The sequence below is a fragment of the Opisthocomus hoazin genome, chromosome 1 (assembly GCF_030867145.1).
Source record: "Opisthocomus hoazin isolate bOpiHoa1 chromosome 1, bOpiHoa1.hap1, whole genome shotgun sequence".
Taxonomy (NCBI): domain Eukaryota; kingdom Metazoa; phylum Chordata; class Aves; order Opisthocomiformes; family Opisthocomidae; genus Opisthocomus; species Opisthocomus hoazin.
This window is the reverse complement of record NC_134414.1, coordinates 33,412,649-33,425,021: the sequence shown is the minus strand read 5'-3', so window position 1 is coordinate 33,425,021 and position 12,373 is coordinate 33,412,649. Positions and strand designations below refer to the sequence as shown.

Sequence of the window (12,373 nt, the reverse complement as noted above, 5' to 3'; positions counted from 1 at the left end):
CTAAATTTTTCTTTCAGAATAGCATACTGTTACTACAGATAAAAATATGCAAAAATAAAATGAAACAGTGAAGATCAATCTCTCCCATGAAAGCTAAGCTAGTTCATAACCTAATTTAAACAATTACTCAAAAGAATTTAAGGATTCTCAAATACACTCCATTTTAATTAAAATAATTTCCTAACAATATTTAGCTTTATTTAATTGTGAAGAATAGTTATGGTATGTTATTCTGCCAACTAGTAGTTCACCACAACTGCAAAACATCAGCTGGAAGCTAATTACATTGCACTGAAATAATACTGAAAGCAGGGTTTCTAACCAGAGGAAAAGGATATTGTTCTCATTAATATTGAGCATAAAAATACTTTAATCCTATTGCTCATAAATGATTGTACAAATAAATTGACAATTGATAAAAATAACAATATTTTAGATTTAGAATATCATAAGCAATCAATATTCAAGTCCAATTTGAAATATAAGTATTAAAAATTTAGTCTCCGACAACCCCTATCATCCAAATAACCTCATTATCCTAAACACTTTTGTGTACCTCAACTACAATCTTTCTCAATTTTACCCATCTTGAATTTAAACCCTTTGCGCTCAGAATGATTATGAAATGATAACGAAGGAAACAAGATATTCTGAGCTTGAGGCCGCCCCCCCCGGAAAAATGTCTGAGGGAGAAATTACTTCATCTTCAGCCTATCTTTTACAATTTCACAAGCATTTTACCTGTACAATGGATGATCACCAACATAGCACGTCACGAATCAACTCATACAGCAACGTACTTACAAAACCAAGAATCTCTTTTTACCAGAACAAGAACAACAGTCATTTGTAGCCAGAGTAACAACGGATTTGAGAATCAATGACCCCAAAGACAGTAACTCGCATTTCCACATGTATCATCTACACGATAACTGTGGAAACACTAGCAGGGCACTGCTGCAAGATACTTCACACCTGTTTAAGGGAGTTTCCCCCTGAAATCTCTTCTTCACCAGTTAGATGTGAAAATACAGTAATCTTGAGTTCACCAACTCATCAATGCAGGTATAGATATTATCCTTTCTAGAAAGAATTTATGAAATCAAGTCAGAGTACACAATTCACCACTGAATTATTTAAAGACAAGAGAATAGTGCTGAGTTCACTTAACTGTACTTAGGTTCACAGCTCCATGCAATTCAGAAACACAAAATGAGAATCTATGCTCCACCTAAAGGAGCAGTAACATCACTAGACTATATCAAGGAAGAATTTCAGATAAAATGTCTATCATTTAGGTTTACTATTTTTGACTAAAAATTTCCATGTCATTAATTCTTAAAGAACACCACTGACTCTTCCGACCCTACTCCTCGCCTTAGTTATAGGAAGGCATACAAAACCAGTATGAAGTCAAGTATTCCCAAAAAAAAGTATCTCTTATTTACATAAGGTCTCAAAACTCAGAAATGCTTCAGTAAATTTGGCAAAATGAAATTCCAGAAGTCTTACACTTCCCAATTTTTTTAAATAATAAACTGCAGCAGTTTTGTCAATTATTGTTTTAGAACTTCATTTCAATCAATTTTTTTTCTACTGCTTTTCCTTTAGAAATATACTGTTAAAATAAACCACTACATATTTACACATCTTGGAAAAATCATATTCTTCAAAATACGTAGCAAAACCATTGACTGAACACCAGTGAAATCAGTTCAGCACAGCTCAATTATGTTAGTTACGTAGTGAAACAGTGAGTGACAGAGCATACACTCCCAGCTCTTTGGAAGCTTACAGGTATGCTGAAATGCACTGGAAATCAGCTCATCATACCAAGGTGTAAATAACAAACCTGTTTACAACTTACTCTGGCAACTAACTAATCACCAAGAGGTTCTGTTCATTTCAAAAGCAAAAATAATCCAGCAGCTAATTTTAGTATCTTACGCTCCCACGCAGGGAAGTCAAAGATACAAAGTGAGAAACCCTGAGTTCTTCAAGTGGGGTAAAGGTCAACTCGGCCTCGGTACCAATACCTTGGGAAACACACGGGCATCACTCACAATTTAAACTGGCACTATACAGGCCTATTCTGACAAGAACACAAGCAAAGATACTTCTGTTCTTGGGTTATCTGTTTTCAGACAGATTATAATCACTGCTAGTGGACAAACATTGTAGAGTCTAAATATAGCAGCTGAGTTTCTAAACTCTGGAAATTTGAGTCCCAGTTTACAACTCAGGCTACAGTAAATTGAAAAGTATTTTCAAATTTTATTTTAAACATCTATTTTTAAATAGATTTGCTTATAAACAAGTATTTTGGAAAAACTAAATATTACTTCTTCTTCTAGCTGAAAATTCAGTGGCAACTAGCTCCCACAGCGACTTCAGCTAATTGTGTCATGTAGGCAAACCCGCTCACTCGGAATCCTTTTCAGTCCAAATAGCTGCTAGAGTCACCTGACTGCAAGTTCTTTTCAATAATACGCTTTTCCTCTGAAGGTTCCTAGCAGTGGTGAAAAAAGTACTAAGGAAGAAGCACCTAAGGTTTTACTGTGTGATCACCCTGTTCAACCACCAAGTATTGTAATGTGGTACCAGAGGGTTTTTTCATTCACCTACAATCTGCATTTTCAAGGGCAGATATGCACCAAGGAGACAAAAACCCCACACGCTGCTTTTTGGAAGAAAGTTATTTAAAAATCAGCATCAATACCAGGGCAATCTGGCAAGCTTGCTAGGCTAAAATGGAGTAAGCAGAGAATCAAAGCCTTAAAATTAACTTATCTGTTACACAACATGCATTCTTCTGAAGAATTTGACAGCTTCACGACTCTTTGTTCCAAATCACACAGCAACTCAGTTACGTCGGTTGCCATTTCTTCAGTCTCAGACAACACAGCACAAATTCAGAGCTGTGAGCACCGCCGAGCTCCGCACCGCTCTCACGGGGTCACAGCAAGAGGCCCAGGCAGCCCAACCCAGCTTACGTGATGCTTTCAGAGGGAGCCTCAGATCAAGCCCGACGTCCCTGCTCACTGCAGGGGGTTTGGACCTAGATGAGCTTTAAAGGTCCCTTCCAACCCAAAGCATTCTATGACACTATTCTATGATTCTAAGCCAGAAGTGTATGAAATCATCAAGTCACATCATCATCTGGTTAAGACTCTCAAAACTAAGAACTCACTTTCATAGGCAAGTAAGCTTAGCAACCAGTTTCAGCACGACTGATTAATACATTCATGGATATTTTTTCTTCTTTCTCAAAGTTTACATGTGAAGCAATTCAAGAGGTATGGTGACCTTTAGATGTGCAAGTATACAATATTATACATGCAGTAAGAGAAAATGGATTTAAGACTACTGTTATCTCAATGCACACATTTAAACAGTAATTTCAGAGTCAGAGGTGTTGAAAAACTTGCAAAATAGCTGAGGTAGAAACACGACCAAAAAATGCCAAGTCAGATACTAAAAATGACATGTTCAAAAAACAACTACTATTAAAAGTATTTAGGAGTGAGTACAAAAGCTTCATGCCCAAGAAAGGCTAGAAGTTGACAACACATGTAAACTGAAATAAAGTGCATATTTTTAACAGAAAACATTACTAATAATTGGAAAAAATCATTTTCAGATCACAATCGAATATCTTCATATTAATAAATCACAAAATTTAACAGAAGTTGTATTGCACATTCATCATACAATATATTATCTCAGCAGAGCCTTTTGATTTTCAGAAGTATCAGCTCTAACTGCCAGTACATTTAGTTATATGACCAGGAAACACAAAAGTGCACTATCATTTTTTTTAATTTAATCATTTTTTTTAGAATTTAAAAGGTCAAGATTCTCATAAATGCTCATGAGAATCTGTGAGCAACCATTGTTCAAAAACAACAGTTTAAAATGAAATCTAAAAGGCAAAATGACAGCAAAAGTATTAGCTTTAAAGCTAATTTTTTTAAAAACTGGTAACAGCTTAAAAAATACTAATACACTAAGCTTGAATTTCAACAAACTAAAAAAGATTGTCCAAATCCATCATAATTTTCATTTATCTTTTGTATTTTAGGAACTTCTGCTACGCTTCAGCAAAATCATGAAGTGCCTAAAACATTAATTTAACATTTATTAGAGACTTTCCCTTGCATTGCTCAAGGCAGAACACTATCAATCAAGTACAGAGAGGTACTTAACAGCTGCTCTATGCTCTGACAGTCAGCCACATAAGTGTAGCATCTTGTGCAACTTCTTACTTGTCCCACTCACGCTTTCATCAACTTTGACTATTTTCTATTATCCCTGCAGAACCAACCAATATAGTTGTGAAGACCTATAGAATCAATTGTATTTTATGCATTCACATGATTGTTTCCCACATCATGCAGTTGAATACACTGACGTCATAGTAATATTTTAGTGAAATCATAATTGGCAATATAACTCTTCACAAAAACTAATTTGCCTGAAAGGTGTTTCAGATGTATGTAGACATGCACCATAATCATGTACACATATGTACTCACTACATTACTCAGGAATGAATATGCTTTCTACTGCAGTAGATTAGTAAACTCTTTCCTGCTACTTGATAATAACCAAAATGGCTTTAAATTGAAGCTTTCCCAGATGAAGCTATGCTGCATATCACCTAATTAATATTTAGCCCATACACACTGTGAAACTCGGTGATCTATCAGAATGCAAGGAAGAATACGCTGAGGGGGGGTGGGAAGCAAGAGCAGCAGTCGGGTTCTACAACACTTGCTTTGATAAATCTGATTTCTGGTAGGATATGCCACAAGAGCTCCATGATTCTGTGGCCAGACTGAGGAGTACCACACCTCTAAACTGCATCATGGTGTTATCCAAGTGACTGATCCTGCATGATAAAAACAGCTTTGAAACCATATGTAAGTTTATTTGTTATGACTGTTGTAGAACAGAAACTGACCCTATGAATGAAAACCACTTCAGTGTCAGAGAGACTTCTGTAATTCCAGCCTGAATGAACAAGAGCTGAAGAACGTAGTGGAATTCTGCACAGGATTAAGATCTCTGACAAGCCAGGCTTCACGCACAAAGAAAGTTGCTAACTCGTCTGTGTTTTGCTATCTGTAAGATTGTGATATATTCCCTTAATGCTGTTGATTATTCAACAGATAATGCAGTTTTGCAGCGGTAGCAATTCTGTAGCAATTCTGTCTTACTAGAAGATGATCACATATTTGTACAGTGGATATATTTCAAGACCACTTTCAGAACCTTCAGAAGAAAAAGGAATGAAAGTTTCTCTAACCAGTTTGAGTTTTACACAGAATATAACTGGTTTGAAGTCAGTTATGAAGTCTTCAAGTCATAAAACAAATTTTAACATAAAACAGAAATCTCCCTTGATGCTTGATTCATGGCAGAGACAGATGCCAGATTGGTCACAGATTGGAATCTTAGGAAACAACCTAATAAAATGCCATTCCAGGAATTACACTACCACCAAGAAAATATGCCCAGTAATTTTCTGAAAGGGCTGCAGGACTGCAGGAGGATTCTTAACATTAACTCTAATCCACAAACATCTGCAGTATGGACATACATGCCCCGTCATAACACTGACACCTTTTAGCTCTCCCTGCTGTATACAGGGATGATCTACCTCCCGTTTGTGCTAGTAGCTGGGAATACGACCTCACCCTCAAAGACAGGTTTCAGGAAGAACACAGACAAATTAATCACTTGTTAAAGGTAATTTGAGAGAGCCCCTTACTACACCCAAAAGAAGAGATCTCTCTACATCTTAAGGGGCAAATTACTTCTATTAGAAATGTAGGTGACAGTAGCAGGTTTTAGTAGCTCAAAGTGTAGTCCTCTCTAGTCCCAAGAACCATAAAGACCTAGTTCCTCTGCATATGAAGCAATACACACACACATGGGGTGGGTAAAAACACCAAATCTCTTCAACTGAAGAATGAGGGAAAGAAACAGGTTTGACAAACGCTGAAGGAATCTTGACTGAGACCATGACAATAACTATACACTATGAAAACACCATCTCTCAACACCACCACTGACTCTCACAAATTAGGACTCACAAGTTTTCATTGTAGCTTTACCCCCATAAAAGAGACTTTTATAAACTGATGTTTGGCCAAAATAGCATACCAGAGAGTACGTCATCTACATAAACTTGTATTTTTACTTTGTAATTGGAAAACTAGCCAGCAGAGGGGGCACAAGTTAATAAAATCTATCCTTATATGAGGTGATTGAGTAATAGGGATAAACGTGAGGCATGTTGTGTTTGAATACTACCTCAAAATACATATAAACAGGTAAATACTTATTTTCTAAAGCTGTGTATACCCAAACGATTGTGTAAGTACAAATAAGTAGTAATCGGTCACTGAACCCTAAAATCTTGATCTAACTCTATTTATTCCAAGTTAGTTCAGGGCTTCTGACACCAGTGACAGCACATACTATCACTCTACTTCTCCCTTTTTTGCTGCCGATTGCCCACCTTTTGGACAGCTCAGCCACAAACATTCAATGTATTCCAGACACACACGCTCCCTTCTCTTTTGAAGCTAAAAGACAGAAATCTATCTCAAATTATCTTGCTTTTGGAGAAGACCTTAAAAATAGTTTTAAGAAAGTCTACTAGAATTTATCAAGGTCTGAACTCATGCTTCTATTAACTCATCATCTTTTCCCCTAAGGAAATGGAAAATGCTGTTCAAGCAGTCATGATTTCTCCCACACTTGCTCACACTCTGAAAGTCAGGGTAGCAATGGCAACAATTTTGCAGTAAGGATGGTTACCACAAAAGACCTTTCCTCCATGAGGTGAGAAGATTACAAAACCTAAATACAGCTATCCTTCCCTATAGGCTACAGCAAATTTATCATATGCAGAGTAATTATTCACATCCTAGACAATTCTTTAGTTAACTATATTACAAATACCTAAGAGTTACCCCGATGCCCAAGACATGCACTAATCACAGTTTCCTATATGAAACATCTGTGGAGGGTTACAAGGTAGTTACATGGTTTTTGCTTCATCCCTTACTGGCACTACAGATTAGCAGTAGACAAAATGATTTATGCGCACACAGTTAGGACACTGATTTGGTGGTATGACTGAAGCTTTCTGTATTTCAGGTGACTGGAAAAAATGAGTTGCAGGTTTAAACAAAACAGGGAAAGGAAAAAAAAAAAACAGTTAGCAAAAGGTTTTCAATGCAGAACACAAGTGCAACAGCAGACTGTTCCTAAAGCTGAGCCAGAAATTAAATTGCTCAGCACACCAGTTATAGAATATAAGAATGAAGGGAACATTCTTGAAACAACTGCTATCCCCATAACATAGGCTATATAAGTTCCACTTCAGGAAAGGAAATTCAAGGTATCTAGGAAAATAAATCAGACAAAAAAGCCATTTACTCCTCAGTATTTTGCTCCTAAGCATTTTTTTTTTAAATAACCATTTATGGCTTCAATTAACTACTGAAGCTCCAAACATATATACCTGGCCTGCCCAGTCTGGAATCTCTACCCGAAAAATCAAAGATCTAGTCAGATATCACTTACTATAATTAAAAATATTACAGAGACAAAACAGCTATCTGAATTACATAACAAAAATGACACCAAACCCTTTGTCCAATAGAAACATATGTAAGCATATCAGCTGCTTGCTTTGCCTGAGCTTGCAAGCTTGTGTTCTATAGGCAACGATTTCATTGCGTATCCACCTTGAAACATGCAACAAAAATTCTCTGTGCTTAGTATCATTTTTAAAGATGCTCATCACTTCATACATTATGGGTTCCCAAGTCTGGCACTGAATGTACAGTTTAAAGACTACTTAATTGCACAATTTCAGTCATTTGGGAATTCTACTCAAAAAGTTTGTGCTAAGAACAAAACCAAATTAACAGCAAGAAAACAAAAACAATCAACCCAAAGCAGCCTGAACACAAGATTCAATGCAAGAGACAATCATTTTGGAATGCAAAACTTCCATACTGAATACTGCATGTGTGAAAACAGCAGGTGTATGTGTTAAGGAAGCATTTTTAGATTACGTTCATACTGAACAATATAGGAATGATGAATACATGGTAGGATTTACCAAGACATCAAAAACCCAAGATACACTGATGTCTTCATGTGCCTAAATCACAGAGTTCCCAACATCACTAAGTCAGAGTTTCAAAAATGCCAGTTTAGCACGAAGGTTTGTCCTGTTTTTCATCTAAGAACAAATTTAATTGAGTTCTAAATAACATATTATATAAGTGATAACTTCTTGATTAACTTCTAAGTGCTCCAATTTGGATAAGGTCCTTGGTAAGTTTCAAAAACAATTCAGTCCTCGAATCTTTCATAATTTATGACAATTACATATTATGTGACATTCTCAAAAAAACACAACACCACCACACAGAATGGAGATCATACATAGTGAATTCCAGCAACTAACTAAACAGTGAAGAATGGCATTGAAATGAAGAACAAAAAGTCACTAACATTTGAAACATGTAAGCACTGATGTGACACATATGATAATCTCAAACAGGGAAGAACTTCAGCTTTCCCTTACATTAAATTAATTGAAATATATAAGCAGCAAAGCAACTGTGATCACAACTTGAACATTATTTTTAAGGTAATGGAAGCTGTCACTTAAAAAAGGATGCACCTTATCAGGTAGTTACAGATTAGTAAATGTATCACTACTGGAATCATCTGAAATTGGATAAATTAACCAACAAATTCTGGTGATTTTCAAAGTTATTTGACTGAATACAGTAAATGCAGGCTGCTAAAAATAGGTTATATTTGAGCTTTTATAAACTTTAAGGAAAAAAAGCTACAACAACCATCCGTACCAAATATAGCTTTAAACTCGGCCCCAAAGAATATGGGTTTAAAGATCATTTTGGTCATATTTCCTAAAAATACTTCTGACTGATTTATTCCAAAAATAACTGACCTTGTCAAGCCCTGGATCAAGTCCCTAATTACTGCAGCCTTTCTGCTTCACAGCAATGACTTTACATAGCTGGTCCTGGCTCAGTCAGTGCAATTCACAGTGCTAAGCTAGGCCTCTGTTCTCCATACACTGGAGAAGCATAATGAATTTCAGTTGCCAGCACACTGAGTAGAGAAAACACACACACACACAAAAAAACCCACAACAAACAAGGGGAAAAAACAAAAATAGAGTTGTATACAAAATTCTGTTCACCTTTCTGGTCATTATCAATCTAGAGTACTGACAGGCTGACTGAAAGTAGCTTATTGACTCATGGCCTTATGGCAATTCTTCTGAATAACTGCCCCAAGACTTCTCCACAACTCCCTCCCGGAGTTTATCACCACTACAGCAGGAGCAACCTAGCTGTTTTAAAACAGATTCTGAACCATTACAGTTCACAGTCCAGATCATTTAGGATCTGAATCACTGATTTATTTTCTTACCACGCTCATCACTTGCTTCAAGTTTGGCACAACTACAAGCACGTGAGAGGCCGTAATTTCAGGAGCAGAGCAGGCAGCTAGACTGGATATGTCTTACAGAGTGACACATACGATCAAGTCAGCATTCTGGGATTCAAAGCCCCGAGGGGGGGGAGGGGAAGGCATATCAGTGGAAGAAAGAGATGGCCACTTTTCACTCATTCTGTAGGCTGAGCATCAAAAAAGAATGTCAGTGCCCTAAATTGATTCCAACAACAAATATTCTGGATTTGTTTAATGTAGCTTTTTGGCTCAAGGAGTCATTGACAAAATGCACAGTGTATTCAGCTATTTTATCCTCTAACATTATTATTGGATGAAATCAGATTAACATCCTGCTCTCCACAAGCAGCAGCAGTAACATGTAGACAGAAAACCCCCTACAAATTAAAGGAAACAGGAGCGGCTACACTGAGCAGACATCAAATGTGATTATTCGGTTAAAAGTTTCCTAGCCAAGTCAACAAGACGACATTAAGCATTATCTTCAATACACATGTCCCTGAATCACTGTCAAAACCCCATACTAGAGACCTCATCTGCACTGCAGTTCCTGCTAAATCAGTCTTCTAAAAGACCTTTGATGTTAAAGCCATGGAACTATATGAGACATAATCAACACTTATTTATCTGCTATTCTGGTTATCTACCACTGCAGTGCTGCAAGATCCACACCTACCACCCATATTAGAATAACTAAAGTTGTATCAGATTTTGACAAATCTTCTTGTCCTCACATACAACCAGAAGTCTTATTAAGCGTCCCAATCATAGTCACTCAAGGTTCCTGAGTAAGGTTAGTATCATATCTTGCAGCCAGCAACTTCTTACCTGTCTATTTTAATGCAGCTGTAGGCATTAATCTAGTTTCCCCACCGGAAAAATTTAGGCTCAAATCTATTGTGGACTGTAGATTTATGTAAGCTAGGGCAAGTCAATTAACTGAGGCAAGTGACACTATCTCTAGAACGAAAACAACAGGTGCTTTGATAACAGATACTTGATTTCTCATTAACATAAGATTGAAATTGCCTACACAACACATTTTTTTAAAACCTGGTCCACTAGGGGCCAACCTTACGGTACCGGAGCAATTAAATACATCCTTTTTTTTTTTATAAAATATATAGGCAATAATAAAGAATGTGAAATCCTGTTTGCTGTCAATATTTGGAATTATAATGGTAAAAATATGCTGATACATCGAAAATACTCCATGAACATCCAATACCCTTTGCAAACATCACGGAAATATACTACAGGATGATCAGAAATCTCCTATAGCTCACAGGCTAGTCCACTTAAAAAAAAATCAAGTATCTTTTAATGCATATGAAAGATTTATCCTAAATACACATATAACCATTATATTCTATCTGTATTATTAATTTTTCTTTAAATGAGACTAGTCCACACTTTTGAAAAGTAAAAATAGCACCACAGCCACACAATGCAAACTGGACATTTGACAGCAGTTCTGTATTAGCTAGATACTAACACTCACAGATCACACGAAATTCCAATCTGCTCCATAAACAGGTGAAAACAACTTGAAAAAAGGGCCAGACACAACATGAAGTGGAACCCTTAATACATTCTTTAAGTGGAAGATATTCTATGAGCTAAAAGAGTCACGGTGTTGTTAAAGGTACAGAACGCACTACAAGAAAAAAACAACCACAAGCAAGACTCTCAAGCAACACAATCAGAGTTTCAACTGAGCCTCAGCCGAATTAAAATTCAGACACATATACAAATAACAGTTCTTCCTTTCAAGCTCCAGAGATATGGACTGTCTACAACAGAAATCCAAGACTGAATGTAAATATTCAGTAAGAAAAGTGAAAACAAGCTTAAAGCAAATAAACATAACTATGGACACACTGGGGAAAAAAAATAAATACTTGTGCTTCATAAGATAACCAAACTCCTGTCTCTCTATCTGCATGTATTTGCTTTGCCTCCCTGACAATCGGCTGTGATGAAGTGCAAACACATTTCAAAGACACAAGAATACTTCGACTATGGTGCACGTACCTTTAAACACCCCAAAAATAAAGCCAGTACATCCAAGGATTCTGCAATGACCTGAGGCAAATTAACTGTTCCAGATAGACAGTCAAGGCAAGAGATAAAATTTTGGTACTCCTAACCATCCTCAGACTTTCTCTGATGACTTTTTAGTGAATCCAAGAATATCAGCTAGAGACAGACATCTGTATCACCTGCTTAAGCTTTGGCGGCATGACTGCATTCACCTGACCCCTAAAAATCAAAGCCACAATGAACACGTTATGGCACTGCCCCTTCCAAAACAAATTTATGGAAATACCGAGCGCTTCAAGATTCAAAGTGGTCAAGGCATATTTGATATTCAGAACATGACAAGGTATCTCATTTCTTTCTGATAGTAAAACAGATTGATGAGAAAAATTTAACTGGAAAAAATAAAGGACTGTGTAAGCTTTTTTTTGTTTGTTTGTTTCAAATTCTTCTTTTAAAATATACTGGATTAGAACTAGATAAGTGATTTTAAGAATACCTAAGTTTGATGTGATTATTACTATTGAGACTTTCAGTGAACCCTGTTGCTCCAGGAAAGCTGAAAGGCATGCAGTTCCACCTCACAACGTGAAAAAACACTTGCAACAATGCCTGCCATAGCTCTCATTAAAGGATACTATAAAACAAAACTAACTAAAAATTACAAACATTTCAACAGCGAACAAGATGTTGTGTTTAAAGGTTAGAGCCTAAAAAGTATAAATTGGAAGAAATATGCTGAATTTCATCATGTAGGAGGTAAGAAAGATTGCCTTTCACCAGCACTCCACATAGA

At 36.5% G+C, this 12,373-nt stretch overlaps 1 protein-coding gene across 3 annotated transcripts in view; it reads right to left on the bottom strand.

Annotated features, from left to right (window-relative positions):
* Positions 1-12,373, bottom strand: part of INTS6 (integrator complex subunit 6) — a 46,007-nt gene that overhangs the window by 26,558 nt on the left and 7,076 nt on the right. The gene's annotated exons all lie outside the window — the stretch shown is intronic.